This window comes from Protopterus annectens, chromosome 6.part0 (genome assembly GCF_019279795.1).
Source record: "Protopterus annectens isolate FY-2018-M chromosome 6.part0, PAN1.0, whole genome shotgun sequence".
In the NCBI taxonomy this organism is placed as follows: Eukaryota; Metazoa; Chordata; order Ceratodontiformes; family Protopteridae; genus Protopterus; species Protopterus annectens.
The window spans coordinates 1,918,310,484-1,918,325,548 of record NC_056737.1 but is presented as its reverse complement, the minus strand read 5'-3'; positions in this window follow the sequence as shown (position 1 = coordinate 1,918,325,548).

The following is a 15,065-nucleotide window of genomic DNA, read 5'->3' as shown; positions in this document are numbered from 1 at the left end:
CAGCCGGCCTGAATTCCAAAGTCGTGGGTCCTGCGTCGGCTGCCGTCGCCCCTTTCCTGATGTCAGGTCGTCAGGGGTATAAAAGAAGCAGCCGACGCCATTTTCTTCAGTCTTTTTTGCTGCGCGGTGCCCGAAGCCGAAGCAGTTCGCAAGTGCCGATCGGCCGACTCCTGAGATTTTCGTGTTTGAGTTTCAGATCCAAAGTCTTCGATAAAGCTAAGTACCCCATTGTGGAAACTTTTTTCTTGCTCCAGACCGATGTCAGAAAAAGTTAATAATTGTATTTCATGTGGAAAGCAAATACCTCATAAGGATTTTCATTCTTACTGTATTCCTTGCCTAGGCCCTGATCACAACATTACTGGTTGTCGGTTTTGTGCTAGATTTAACCAACCCAGTACTAAGCATCGGTATCATTTTGCTTTAAACTATTTTGAATGCCGGTTTAATTATCCTGAAATGTCATCAGATAGTCATCCGACTACTGGAGTTTACAAAAAATGCAAAGAAAAGGATAGAGAAAAACAACCAAGGCCCAAAATCGACTTAGGAGCTTCTCCTAAGCCAGTCGCTGGTTCTCAGTGAGGCGCATTCACAGCCCCTGATGCCCGCTACTTTAGAGTTGCAGGCCGCGACCCATGTGGAGTCGGCCATGCCACTGGATATTCAAGGTATTGGAGCCTCGGAAGCTAATCTCGCAGATGGGTCCGGAGCCGCTGAGCAGGTACCGGCTTCTGAAGGTGTATTCAGACCTAAACATCTTTGCATTAAAACGACTTCAGCTTCAAAGGCAAAGACTAAAGCACCTTCTAAAGCAAGGAAACAAACTCAAGAGCCACGTGGACAGGCCTTCATGCCCAAAAAACAGATGCTCAAAATAATGGCCGAAGACTTGATTACCTTGATCATGGGTTCCCATCCCCCTCCTGATAAGAGGCCTATGCAAGACACTGACTATGAATCTTCAGATTACATTTCTATTTCTTCTGATTCCTCTTCTGATCAGGAATATTCTCTTCCCCCCTGTGAGGATTCTGATGCTGAAGAATCTATTCCTTCAGCATCTCCTCCTGAGGACTATTCCTTTGGGGAAACCTTGCATACCATTTCCACTGGGAGAGCCAAGATTTTTCAGAATCTAAAAAGAGGCTCAGGGATTTCCTTTTACTACCTCAGCACAGGCCCCTAGCCATTCCACCTGTTAGACATTGTAGATGATGCATTTTCGGAGTCTAGTCTGACCCCTGACTCCTTACCCCCAGCTCCTGTTAAGCCTGACAGATATTACAGGGTTCCTGACTCACACAAATTCCTTTTTAAAAACCCTGCTGCTGACACAGAAACTATTTCACAGGGTCCAAAGGGAGTTAAGGCTTCCACTGCAAAAAACCCAACCCCCTCTGACAGAGATTCAAGGGCACTGGATAGATGGTTTACACATCCACAACTTTGGCTATAAGGGCCTTAAACTGTCAATTTCATATGCTTAAGTATGAGCAACATGTCATGGGATTGCTTAAACAGAAAATGTTAAATTTCTGAATGTGCAGAAAACAAGGAAATGCAGGATTTATTGTATGCAGCAGAACAAGTTGGAAAACATACTTTGCAATGTGGTTTTGATTCTTTGGAGGCCTCCTGCAGGGCCACAGTTACGGGTTCTGTAATTAGGAGGCATACTTGGTTAAAGGAGCAAAATCTGCCTGATCATGTTAAAGTTAAATTATTAGATGCACCTTTACAACATGATACTTTGGTGTTAAGGCAGAAGAGGTGTTAAAGAAAATGGAGGACAAAGCTAAATCTATGCAAACTGTCAAAGATTTTTTACAAGTACAGCCACCTAGGTTTAGTAGACACTGGCCTACAAAAAATTGGTCCTTTCCTGTGTCAGACAGACCTCAAAGGGGCAGATCCAGACACCCTAGGGGCAGATCCCAGGCGCAAAGTTCTTATAGGCCCAAGCAATTGGGTGCTTCTACCTCCAAAGCTGGAGAAGATAGAACACAAACATACAGAAAACAGTCCCAATGACTTCCCCCTGCCTGCACCAAGAACTTATCTTCTGGCAGCACCCTTAGGGGGAAAATTAGCACTTTTTGCTCAAAATTGGCACATCATAACCCAGGACAAGTGGGTTCTAAACATAGTGTCATAAGGCTACAAGTTCTATTTCTATACTCTGCCAAAGGCAAACGGCTGGCCAGATCTGCCAAAAAATCAATGGGCAGAGGCACAAAAACAAGTCTCATCCCTCATGGACATGAGGGCCATTGAGCAAGAGCAGGGACAAGGATTTTACTCAAGACTGTTCTTGGTACCCAGAAAGGACAAGGCCTGGAGGCCAATACTGGAGTGGACCTATCTATTCTGAACACTTTCCTGGATATTCCAAAATTCAAAATGTTGACTTTGCAGCAGCTTCTGCCCATGCTGGGCAAGAATGCTTGGCTTGTGACTTTAGACCTAAAAGAGGCATACATGCATGTTCCAATCAGACAATCATGCAGAAGATACCTAAGATTCAAGGCTGGTTCAATGCATTACCAATTCTGTGCACTGCTCTTTGGCTTATCTGCTGCGCCCTGTGTCTTTACAAAGTGCCTGGCACCAGTAATTGCATTCTGCAGGCAAAGAGGAATACAAATATATCCTTAGTTGGACGACTGTCTCATTCAAGCAGAGAACAAGGACATTCTTCTTCAACATCTGGCATTTGTGAAAAGACCTCTAACATGCCTAGGGTACACAGTCAACAAAAATAAATCAAAACTAGTACCCTCGCAAGAGCCAACATTCCTGGGTGCAAGCTTAAATACAACTGCCCAGATGGCTTATCTCACGCCAGACAAACAAAGGCAACTGACTACCCATTTCAAAATGTTGTCAACAAAGGCCCAGTTATCTGCAAGAAAAATTCTGCAGGTTTTGGGCTTCATGGCATCCTGCATCCTACTAATTCCATATGCAAGACTGCATATGAGGAAACTTCAGTGGTACTGAAAAGTGTTTGAACTCAACATTGCCACAGCCTGGAAACCGTCATTACTCTCATTCCCTGCCTGCAACAGGAGTTTCGATGGTGGGCAAAGGCTTGTCACCAGAACAAGGGACAGCCATTCACATTACCCCCAGCCAGGCAGACACTAACAACAGATGCATCAGACTATGGGAGCCCACATGGCAGGAAGATGCATTCAGGGCACATGGTCCTCAAACCAAATGCATCTACATATCAATCAAAAAGAGATGCTAGCTGTTCAAAATGCCCTGACAGCCTTCAAGGACCTACTTCATCCAGGACAACTACTGATAAAGACAGACAACACCATGGTCATGTGTTATATAAACAAGCTGGGAGGCACACATTCATACCCTCTTTGCAGACTAGCCATGACCTTGTGGGACACAGCTTTGACTTACCAAGTACATCTGCAGGCACAATTCCTGCCAGGAAAGGAAAATACTCTGGCAGACGAGCTAAGCAGAAACCTCATGGATCCCCACGAGTGGAAGCTGGATCCACAAGTCTTCAGCATGATAACAAGGAAATGGGGATGCCCAGACATAGATCTATTTGCCTCCCCTCTCAATTGCCAACTAAAAAGATTCTGCACAAGGACTTACAGACACAGACAAGCATGGAAAGTGGACGCCCTATCTTTCAGCTGGAAAAACCTATCAATATATGCCTTTCCTCCACTACCTCTCCACCCCAAGGTGCTCCTAAAGGTCAGACAGGAGAAGCCAAAGATGATACTGATTGCCCCAGACTGGCCACGCCAGTACTGGTATCCAATACTAAGGAACTTATCTCTATACCCAGCTTGGACCTTACCTCAAAAACCTCGACTACTGTCCCAGCAAAACAATCCGATCATGCACAGTCAACTCAGGACATTAAACTTGGCAGCATGGCGGATAATCTAGTCATACAAAAAACACCTCTCAGTAAAGCTGTGATGGATGTGATTCTGGAAGCCAGAAGGCCTAGTACTAGAAAGTCTTACGCTGGAAAATGGAAGAGATTCTGTGCCTGGAACCAGGCACAAGGAACTGATACAGCGGTACCAAATATTCCTCAGATTTTGCAATACTTAACTGAGATGTTGGACAAAGGCCTATCTTTTTCATCAATTAAAATTCATGCCTCTGCCATTTCGGCTCATTACAATACAGAGCCACCACTCTTTTCTCATTCTTTATTAAGGCAGTACCTCAGAGGAGCCAACAATTTAAGGCCCCCAAGGAGATTACCAATACCTGCATGAGACCTCAACTATGTGTTGGAAAAGCTCACCCTGCCTCCTTTTGAGCCAGCTGCTACTGCTGATATGAAGTTTTTATCTTGGGAAACAGCTCTGCTCTTAGCAATTATTTCTGCAAGACAAGTTTCAGAGATACAGGCGCTCATGGGTGTGGAACCTTTCATCATTTTTCATCCAGACAGGGTCTCCCTGAGGACAAACCCAACTTTTATGCCTAAAGTAGTGTCCAGTGTGGCTCTTAACCAAGCCATCCATCTGCCAACCTTTTACCCAAATCCACAGAACAAGGGGGAGAGAATTCTGCATTCTTTGGACGTACACAGACAGCTTAGATTCTACTTGGACAGAACCAAAGCTTTCAGGAAGACAGAGCAATTACTAGTGGCATATGCTGCAGGATCACAAGGAAAGCCTATCTCAAAGCAGACTATTTCCAAGTGGTTAGGCCACTGCATTCATTTCTGATGCTTACACCATGGCAAGCCAGTGCCTAAGGGCATTAGGCCTCATTCCACCAGAGCTGCAGCCACCTCAGCAGCTTTTCTCAGAGGAGTACCAACCAGAGACATTTTAGAGGTGGCTACTTGGAGTTCAGTGCACATCTTTACAAAGCATTATCATCTGCCACTCTACTCTAAATCCAGGGCAGGCTTTGCCACTGCAGTTCTGCAGGGCCTCATAGCCGCTCCTACTGCTGTCTAGTTCCAGCCTCCCAACCATAGCTTTGGGACTCTACCCAAATGTAATGACTGCAACAGTGAAACACGAAGAACATAGTACAGTTGTGTACACTTACCATAAATGTAGATGTTCAAGTGTATTCACTGTTGCAGTCCAGGTTACCCACCCACCTTCCCCCTTTTTTTTTTGGATCTTATCTTTCCTTATCTGATTTATACTACCTATATGGAGTATTTGCTTATAGATGAAGGTAAAATTTATATTGGTGTATTTCTGAATATATATATATATATATATATATATATATATATATATATATATATATATATATATAAAGTTTGGCTACCCTTCTTGGGGGCACCTGACATCTGGGGCAAGAAAAACTGAATAAAATGGCGTCTGCTGCTGCTTTTATATCCCTGATGATCTGACGTCAGGGAAGGGGTGACGGCAGCCGATGCAGGACCCAAGACTTTGGAATTCAGGCCGGCTGAGGGCAACCTGCCAGCAGGATTACCCAAATGTAATGACTGCAACAGTGGATACACTTGAACATCTACATTTATGGTAAGTGTACACAACTGTACTTTGCAGATCTCAGTGGAGGATAAATGGGTCTGTGTTGTCACAGGTCAAATGCAACTCTTAGTGCAGTCCTACAGCAAAAATAATCAGAATAGGCTGTGTTAGCTGCACAGGAAAAATACATTTATCACTGGTATGTATGCATGCATGCTAATAATAAATATATGGCACTGGATCATTATGAGATTAGGTACTTTTGTTTAAAATATGAATCTTAAAATTCTATATTGCCTCAAAACATAGGGTCTTGCTTCTGAAGTCTCTGTTAGTACTGTGGTTATCAAAGGATAAGTACCATATATGTAGCATGTATGTTGACTGTTTAGCATGTAAAGTCAAAATTTATTTGTCCTGCTGGACAACTCTGCTTAGAAGAAGTGATCCTTGTTATGTTCAGGTTCTCTTGCTACCATTTACATGTAGTGGATTGACTGAAACTGCAGAGGGCATTTTACTCGCACAGGGAGCCCTAGTGGCTTCAGATGTTTTGAACCTAGGAATAAAAAGTTGTGACTTCTTGCACTTTGTCTATCAGATGTTGCTGCTTTTCCAAAGTAGTAGTTCAGAGTACACACTACTAAAGTCTTCTCCAGAAAAGCAGATGTTATAGCTGTGCTGCTTCCAGTATGTTAGTTTCTTCTCAGGATTTGTTATGTATAGAGATTTGACTGCTAGCACACTGGAAAACTGTGCTGTTTGATTTTAAGTGATATTTTATTTTTTGTCTATAATATGACTTTTTCTATCATGTACAAAGAAATAAAAAGATTTCAAATGTAAGAAAAAAGGCTCAATTAAACTTTATGGTTTTATCTACATGTGTATTGAGTGATTTTTAAAAATGAATGTTCATTTTTATTTTCAATAATTTTTATTTTTATTTTTACATTAATAAATGTTACAAATAAAAACTATCTTACATGACCGTATATATATATATATATATATATATATATATATATATATATATATATATATATATATATATATTATACATTGATGTCAAATACCACAGGATACAGGTCGCACAACATATCTATTTACACTATGTACATAGATGCTTTCACTGTTAGTTCCACAGTTATATAGACAGTATATACATTCGTAATATCCAAGTTCTTATTTAATATCTGAACTTGTATGTGTTCTTTGGTTCCATTATAGTGTATTTCTAAGTTGCTGTGTGATGAATTATGCTAATATGATATTAAAGGTTTGTTCCCAAATTTCTCTGGATTTCATGTTTTTGTTTCTTTTATCTATTACTATTTTATGAGCTAAAAGGTGTTGTATAGCTACTTGTTTAAAAATTGTTAAAAGTGTATTTGCTTGTTTTCTTGGTATGTTGGGTGGGAGAATGTGTAATAGAGTGAATTCCCAAGTTAATGTTGATGTTTGATAACCTGTTTTTTGTAATTGTACCTTGAGAGAGTTCCAGAGTTTATAGATACATTTACAGCTCCAAAATACATGGATTAAGTCAGCTATCTGGTCCTTACAGTGTGGGAAGAAAGGTGATTTTGATGTGTTAAATTTGTGTAGGATTGCAGGTGTAAAATAAGCATTATTAATGATCGTGAGCTGAGTGTATGCTAACTTTTTGAGGGGTATAATCTTCAGTGTTAGATTGATTGCCTGGCTTATTTGCTGATCATCTGTGTATGGTTTAATTTTTCTCCAGTAGTTAGAGAAGAGGAGGTCTTTCTGGTATTTCATTTCATTTATCATTTTATATGAATTAGTAATAGTTTTCTTTGTTGTGATAATAGTTTTCCTAAACCTGCTACAAGTTTCTATGTCACTATTGGTCATAGTAACATTTTGGAGGTAACTGGAACACAGTCCTTTGATTTGTCTTAGGATTATTGTGTGTGATTTAGGGAAGTTTAAGTTGGTCCTCATGTCTTGTATTGAACAGTTAAGGTAGGGATAAATATCTTGGATTGATTTATCTTTCAGTCTGGGGAAAGGGACCAAGTCCAGCATCTTATTGTTTATTTTTAAATTTGGGTTTTTATGAAGGGGTTGCAGTATTGTCATGGCCTGTCTAAGGTTCAAGAATTGAAAGAGTTTTTGCGCTAAGTTGATAGAATGTTTTAAGGGCTCTATAATGTTATAAGTTTGTATTTCTTTCTGCTTCAGGAATGGAAGTGCTTTGGGATTGAAACCTAGAGCTTTAATATATCTATAATAGATTGTCACTGAATGGGTTATGTTCAGCTATTCTTAATATTCTGTTAGTGTTAATGATCGAGTAGTACATTTTAAAATCTGGTAGATTTAGTCCTCCTTTGCTTTTGGGGAGTGTTAATTTTGGATAGGAGATTCTGTTTTTTGGGTTCCCATATAAATTTTGCTAGGAAGGTATGAATTTGTTTGAAGAATTTATTATGTATTGTTGTCTATGATGTCATGAATATATACATTAGTCTAGGTAAAATGTTCATTTTGATTATTGATACTTTGGCCAGGAATGGTAGCTTTAGGTTGTTCCGTCTTTTACAGTCTTGCATTATATTTTGCCATTTAAGGTTTACATCGTGTTGGTAGAAGTCTTTGTTATTCTGGAAAAAGGTGATTCCCAGATATTTAGCTTCTTCTTTTATTTTTATTGTGTTTAACAATGGTATTAATGAGATGAGTTTGGGTGTTTTTAGGGGGAAAATATTAGTTTTATTGAGGTTTAGTTTGTAGTTAGACATAGTTGAGAAATGCTCAATTGCAGCTATTATTTTGTTTATATCTGAATTTGATGTAGTGCAGTATATGTTCAGATCATCCGCAAATGCAGTGAGGTATATTTTGAAGTTGTGTATTGATGGAGGATTGTGGTATGTATTTTGTTTAATGTATAGAAAGAGTGGTTCTAGGTATAGGTTAAACAGGAAGGGTGATAATGGGCATCCTTGTCTTGTTCCATTTTATGAGGATCCTATTTGACCAAGTTTTATTTATATATAGAGATGTGTATGGGTTGCTGTAAAGAGTTTGGATGATCTGAATGAATTATTGGGTATATTAAAGTAGGGTAGTGTTTGGAGTAAGAATTCTAGATTAACCCTATCAAATGCCTTGTGGGCATCCACTACCATTGTGTAGATGTTGATATTGTATCGGTTAGCATAGGATATTAGTGCATCTAATGTTAATATATTGTCACTAGTCTGTCTATGTGGTGTAAAACCGGATTGTTCTGGGGAAATGATTTTCTCTATCAGATTTTTCATTCAGTTTGCAAGTATACAGGTAAATATTTTAGTATCTACCAGTTGAGTTTGGCTATCTATATTTAAGAGGGAGATGGGTCTGTAGCTGTCGGGGTTTTTGGGGTCTGTGTGTTCTTTTAATATAAAGATAGTTTTAGAGGCATTAAAGTGGATATAATTTATTTTATAGTTTATTATGTAATTCAGTGTATAGTATAGTAGTTTGGCTATCAAGGGGGAAAATGCTTTGTAAAATTCTGATGTGGGTCCATCCGGACCCGGAGCCTTATGCGCTTCTAAGTGTTTGATTGTTGTAATAATTTCACTGATGGATATCGGTTCAGTTAGTTTTTTTTTGTTGGTCTAAATTGAGTGTAGGGAATTTCAGTTTTTGAAGGAAAAGAGTTCTATCTTCCTTTGAGGTTTGTAGTATTTTTGCTCCATATATTTGAGAGTATATTTGTTCAAATGTTTTAATAATGTCTTAATTTTTTGTGTAGTTTTTGTCTCTGTAGTTTATTTCTGATATATTGGAGTCATTTTTGTGTTGGGAGATAATTCTGGCCAGAGCTCTAGATGGTATTTGAGCTTCTTCTGCATAAGTGGCTAACATTCTGGCTTCATAAAAATATAGGTTCCTGGTTTCTAACATATATAGATCCCTTTGCAGTTTTAAAAGTTCTGCTTCTGTTTGGTTCTTAGGGTTATTTATTAGTTCTTTTTCAAGATGCTGTATTTTCCCTTTCAGTATATGCTCCTCTTTCAGTTGTATTTTTTTATAGTATGCTGCTTTTTTGATAAACAATCCTCTAATTTGTGCTTTGGTTGCAGCCCATTCTATGTCAGTTGGTACATGGGAGTTAGTGATATTTGTAAGAGCTATTTTTAGTATTGCTTCTGTTTCTTTTATTACATCCATTTTGGAAACTAAATTAGGGTTTAATGACCAATTATGATCCCTATTCTCTAAATATATCTTTTTGTCCCAGTTAATGTTCATTGTGATTTTGGAGTGATCTGAAAAGAACCTGGTATGTATAGTTATTGTTGGGTCCATGTTAATGAATATGTCAGAGATTAAGAAGAAGTCTATTCTTGACCACATTTTGTGGCATTGCGAATAGAATGTGAATTTCCCTGTTTTATCTGCACTGTTCCCATATTTAAAAGGGTCATATAGTTTGAAATCTTGTTTGATTCATTAAGGGCTAATGTGGCTCGTTTATTATGTGGTTTAGTCAGATTAGATTTATCCTTTTCTGGGTTTTGATATGTGTTCCAGTCACCTCCAATCACTAGGTAGTGATCTTTAAATTGGTTTAAGGTTGGGTATAATGACATAAAAAAGTGTTGTTGGCTATTACAGGGTGCGTAAACATTAAGTACCATTATAGGGTTTAGTATTGTAGGACTACTAAATATTACGTAACACCATCTTCCCTCCTTGTCAGCTTTGGTTTTAAGTATTTTTTCCTTAAATTGGTTTTTAATTATTATGGCAGCCCCAGCACTGTTTGTTTTCCCCTCTGAAGCTATAATTTGACTTATCCATTTCTTTCTGCTAATTTCTGCCCATTGCTTTGCAGTCAAGTGTGTTTCTTGTATTAGTATGAGGTTGGCTGTGGTTTTTAATGTAAGGTGTAATAATAGTTTTCTTTTCTTGTTTTGGAGCCCTTTAACATTCCATGATTCTATTTCCCACATTTATTTATTAGGTGTATTCCGTAGATATGCCATTTATATTAGTTTTTTTTTTTTTGTTATCTTTGTGTGTGTTACTGTGTGATGGTTTAGGAAAGCATGTATTTATTCCCGTTCCTACTCTGTGCCTAACCACTATATCCCTGGACCAGGAATAATCAGGGTGGGGGGATGAAGTTTCATTATATGGTTTACCTTTACATCTAATCTTGGAATGTGTTTTCTTTTTAGATATAGATTTTAACCCATAGTATCCCCCCTGTGTTACTATATACAATGTGGACAAAGCTGAACAAACTAGTTCCCTCAACAAACACTGCTACTTAATATCCCTAGCCTCTTCCAACATATTATTTATACAATTATGGTATTGCATTTAAGGTACAGCATGTATTGTTTTTGTCTTGTGACTAATTCTAATAGTATTTTTAAAACAGCATATTAATATACATTCCTCAGTAAATTATAGCAATATATGTACCATAGTAATATTGTTAAACAGTCAGTCTTGTCATTTTTACATTTTTCTTTCATTTGTCTTCTTTTTCCTCCCCTTTATTTATTCATATTTCAGCCTTCTTTGGTGCCTGTAATGTTTTTCCACATCAATCTGTGTGGGTTGTAAAATATATACTTGGCACCTATTTATCAGAGGTAGGAAGTATAGAGAGACAAAAAAAAAAAAAAAAGCTTAGCCAAACAGTCCTGCTATAGTTAAAATATTAAGGCTATATTTACATTACCCCAAGATTGTTAGGTTATTTTACTATTTTCCTGAGATTACTTCTCTTCAGCATCTTTTAACACATTTCTAGTATCTACATAAAACATTTAACAATTTTTCCCCCAATATTAATCTTATGAGCTAGCCTATTTCTGACAGTTTATTTCTTGCCTATTATTTAAGGCTGGATTTTCATTCACCTACACAATACTGGGTGTACTGTTTTAGTGAATGGTTCAGTTCAACAGTACCTTATTTCTTTAAGGTTTTGCTTGCAGGTTGGTTGACATCTATGGTGCAGCTTTCTTCTTTTAGCTGGTGCAGATCAATTTTCATTTTTCAGGCAGTAAAATTTTTTGGAGCTTGCTGAAATCCATTTTGTCTGACTGTTGTTAATGGAGTCCTCAAAATCGTAGGGGGACTGAATTTGCAGACCAATGTCCCAGAAGGAGGCTCCTTCCTATATTCGCGCATCGGAAACGACAGTTGATGTTTGGTTCCTAACCAGGCTGTACTTCCTTTTCCTGTGTTCCTCACAGCTCACATCATGGATTTAAGGGCCTAGACAGCAAGGGGAAGCTTTCAGAGTTGGATCCCAGCTAGAGTGCTCATGAATGGGGTCGTTATTTCACCCAAGGGTCTTTTATCATTTTTTCTGGATTTATTTCACTTCTGAAGGTGGAATTTGCTTGAAAACGGCCAGGAATGTCTCTTTTGCCTCTTTGGGGTTAGTGACCATGTATTTAACCTCTTTGATGTAGAAGATTAACTGATTTGGATATTTCATCTGGAATTTGATTTTTTTTTTCTATTAGGAACCTGCAGTATGGAGATATTAGTTGTCTTGCTTGTCTTATTTGTATTGGGAGGTCTTGAGCAAAGGAGATTTTATTATTATTCCAGGTGAGTGTGCCTTTTTTCTTTGCTGCCAGTATGATTTTATTTACATCTTGGTAGTTTAATATTTTAATATAGACAGGCCTTGGTTTCAGTGGTGTTTGCATTTCCCTCAGGGCTCTGTGGGCTCTCTATTGTTGTTTGCTGCATTTCTTCAGGTTCCTCTAGTAGGGATTAGATTGTTATGAAGTACAGTTTCAGGTATTCCTCTGATGATGATATTGTTCCTTCGAGATCCTGCTTCCAGTTCTGTTATTTTTGCTTGTAAGTTTTGTATTTCTTTGTCATGGGCATCAGTTCTTTGAGAAAGAGTCTATTTTTATTTCATTTTCTATTATTTTGGACTCAGATTTTTCCATTCTGGATATTATTTATCTGAATGAGTCACCAAAGGTTTGAAATTGTAATGAGATAAGTCCTTTATTGCTTGCTGGATAGGTAATAAGGCAGATTTTATGTCTTCCAGATTAGCTGGCTGGTCTGTCTTGGATTTATTTGTAGTTTTACAGTTGTGAGTTTGTTTAGTTGTCTTTTGTCTTTTTGAATTTGTGTCTTTCTCAGGTGAGGCTAGTACTGAGAATTTGGTCTTAGTTATTGTTGTTTCCATATTATTTTCCTATTTTGACATCTTGCTGTATAGTGTTTTACCAATCTTTTAGTCAGATGCAGGGCCTTAGTAGCACATGGCTTAAGCTGTTATTCAGAAATCTTAGTTAATCCTGCTGTTTCTGAGCTGAATCTGTCACTTTTTCTTCCTCTTTTGTTTGCTGGATGATATTAGCAGTAAATATCTACAGTTATTTCTGTATTATTAATTCTGCATTGCCTTCTGGGTTTGTTTTAATTCAGGGTATATCAGAGACCTAGGTGATAGCAGTGCTCACAGAACAGCAGCCATTTTGAACTCATTTTTTTTAATTGTGCATGACTCAGAAATTGTTAATCTAGCAGTTTCCTTTAACTCCCTCTGCAGTGATTCTTTGCATTTGATGCAGCAGAGTGTTGCATTCATTGATTGTACCAAGATTTTGATTGGATACTTGTGCCTAAATTACCTCTGTGAGTGCCTGTTCATTGTTTAAAAAGTTCTTAGTGGGAACCAGTGAATACACCTGCTACAAAGAAATTCAACATGTAATAGACATCTTAATAAGTAATACAAAACTTGAGCAATTAACTGCTTTTGGAATCCTTTGCAATGAGCTGATGTTTGACTGCAGTTGCTAAAATTTTATTTTGAATGCATTATGTGGAGATACCAACCAAGAACCAAGTGGAAATCATTGTAACCTGCAGGGTCTCACAGAAGACTGCTCATCTGTCCTGTAGCCTGTCTGTCTGCTCTGTTGCAGATGTCTCTCTTTATCACTGTTGCTGTATTCTTTACAGATGGGATATCCTGCTAAGGATAGCTGAAGATCCGGCCAGCATACTAAAGCCTTATCTCTTTCAAGGCACCGTATGTCCTACATCTAAGATTCAAGGTGCATGATACATGAGCACCTAATCCTTACAACTTATTTGATGCCAGTCCAAACACTTTTCTAAGAAGTCGGTCTGCTGGTTGTTTGCCAAGTTGGTTCAGCTAGTGAGCCTTTATAAGATAAGTGCCCCACTGGATTCTTTTCCCTCCAGTTTCCCATTAATAATCATGTTACAATCGCTCCCTATTGAAATTGTCAGTATTTGAAATGCCGAGTGCAAACAAGCCAAAAAAAGTCTAAAAACATGGAAGAGCACATCTCGCTCTTCTCCTTTAAACTTCTTTTTGCAGGGTAGGGGCAAGCCCCCCCACTTCCTGAAATTATATATACCAACTCTGAGATCACCATACCTTGGAGAAAAGGGAGTATTTCATAGGTTCATAGGTAGGTACTAGGCTTTCGGCCCTGGTGCCTATACAAGCCCAGTCAAAAAGGTACCCTGGCTTTTGCCACCCAAGAAAATTATTTTCCTGTGCCACTGTCGAGCAGAGCCACAGAGGTGATCCCCAGGGTGAATTTCCTATTTCCCAACCAATCATCAAGATTTTTCTTGAAGAGTGCTAATGAGGAGCTTTGTTTGATATAGATAGGTAGTTTATTCCAGAGTATGGGAAGTCTCTGGGACAGGAATCTATCCCTCCGGCATGTTCTGTTTATTGTGGTGACAAGGTTTAGGTCCCTAGAGCGTGTAGCTCAGAGGGATTGAGATTTCTTTAAGTGGAGCATGACCAACAGCTCTGGGTTTGACATAGCTTTGTATGTTAGGCAGAGATCACCTCTGAGTAGGCGATAATGGATGGAGTAAAGCTGGAGTTTTTTTAGATGGTCTGCATAGGGCATCTGTTTGAGGCCGGTAATCCTCTTTGTGAGGTATTTCTGCGGCCTTTCCAGGTGTAGATGTCTTGTGAGGTACATACCAAAAGGGGCGTTGTACTTTATAGTGGGTCTAATGAGTGATGAGTAGAGGGGAACAATGACCTCTTTTTTTCTGGATGAGAAACCTTTTGTGATGAGGTGTGCCATGTAGAAGGATTTCCTGACTACTTTGGTGATGTGATTATCAAAGGAGAGACTACTGTCCACCTGTGTCCCAAGGTCTCTTATCACACTTTCAGTGTTAAATATACTACCGCCTGTGTTGTAGTTCATGGGTACAGAGTTTTTACCAAAGGAGATGACAGTGCACTTTTTGGCATTGAGCTTGAGGCCATGGCTTTGACACCAGGCATCTGTCTCAGTGAGGCCCTTTTGTAGGATGTCCACATCGTTAGGAGTTTCGATTATGGCTCCTAGTTTGCAGTCATCTGCGAACTTCATTAGCCAAAGACCTTCTTTGTTAGTCTGTACTTTAGAGAAGTAGATACCAAACAGGAGAGGACCCAGGACTGAACCCTGTGGTACTCCACTTGTCACTGGTCTGAAGTTGGATTTGGAGTCTGCTACTTTCACAGTGTGGGTTCTGTCAGTGAGCCAGTTGACAACCCATCTTGTGACATAGGGATTTATATCTAGTTTAGTG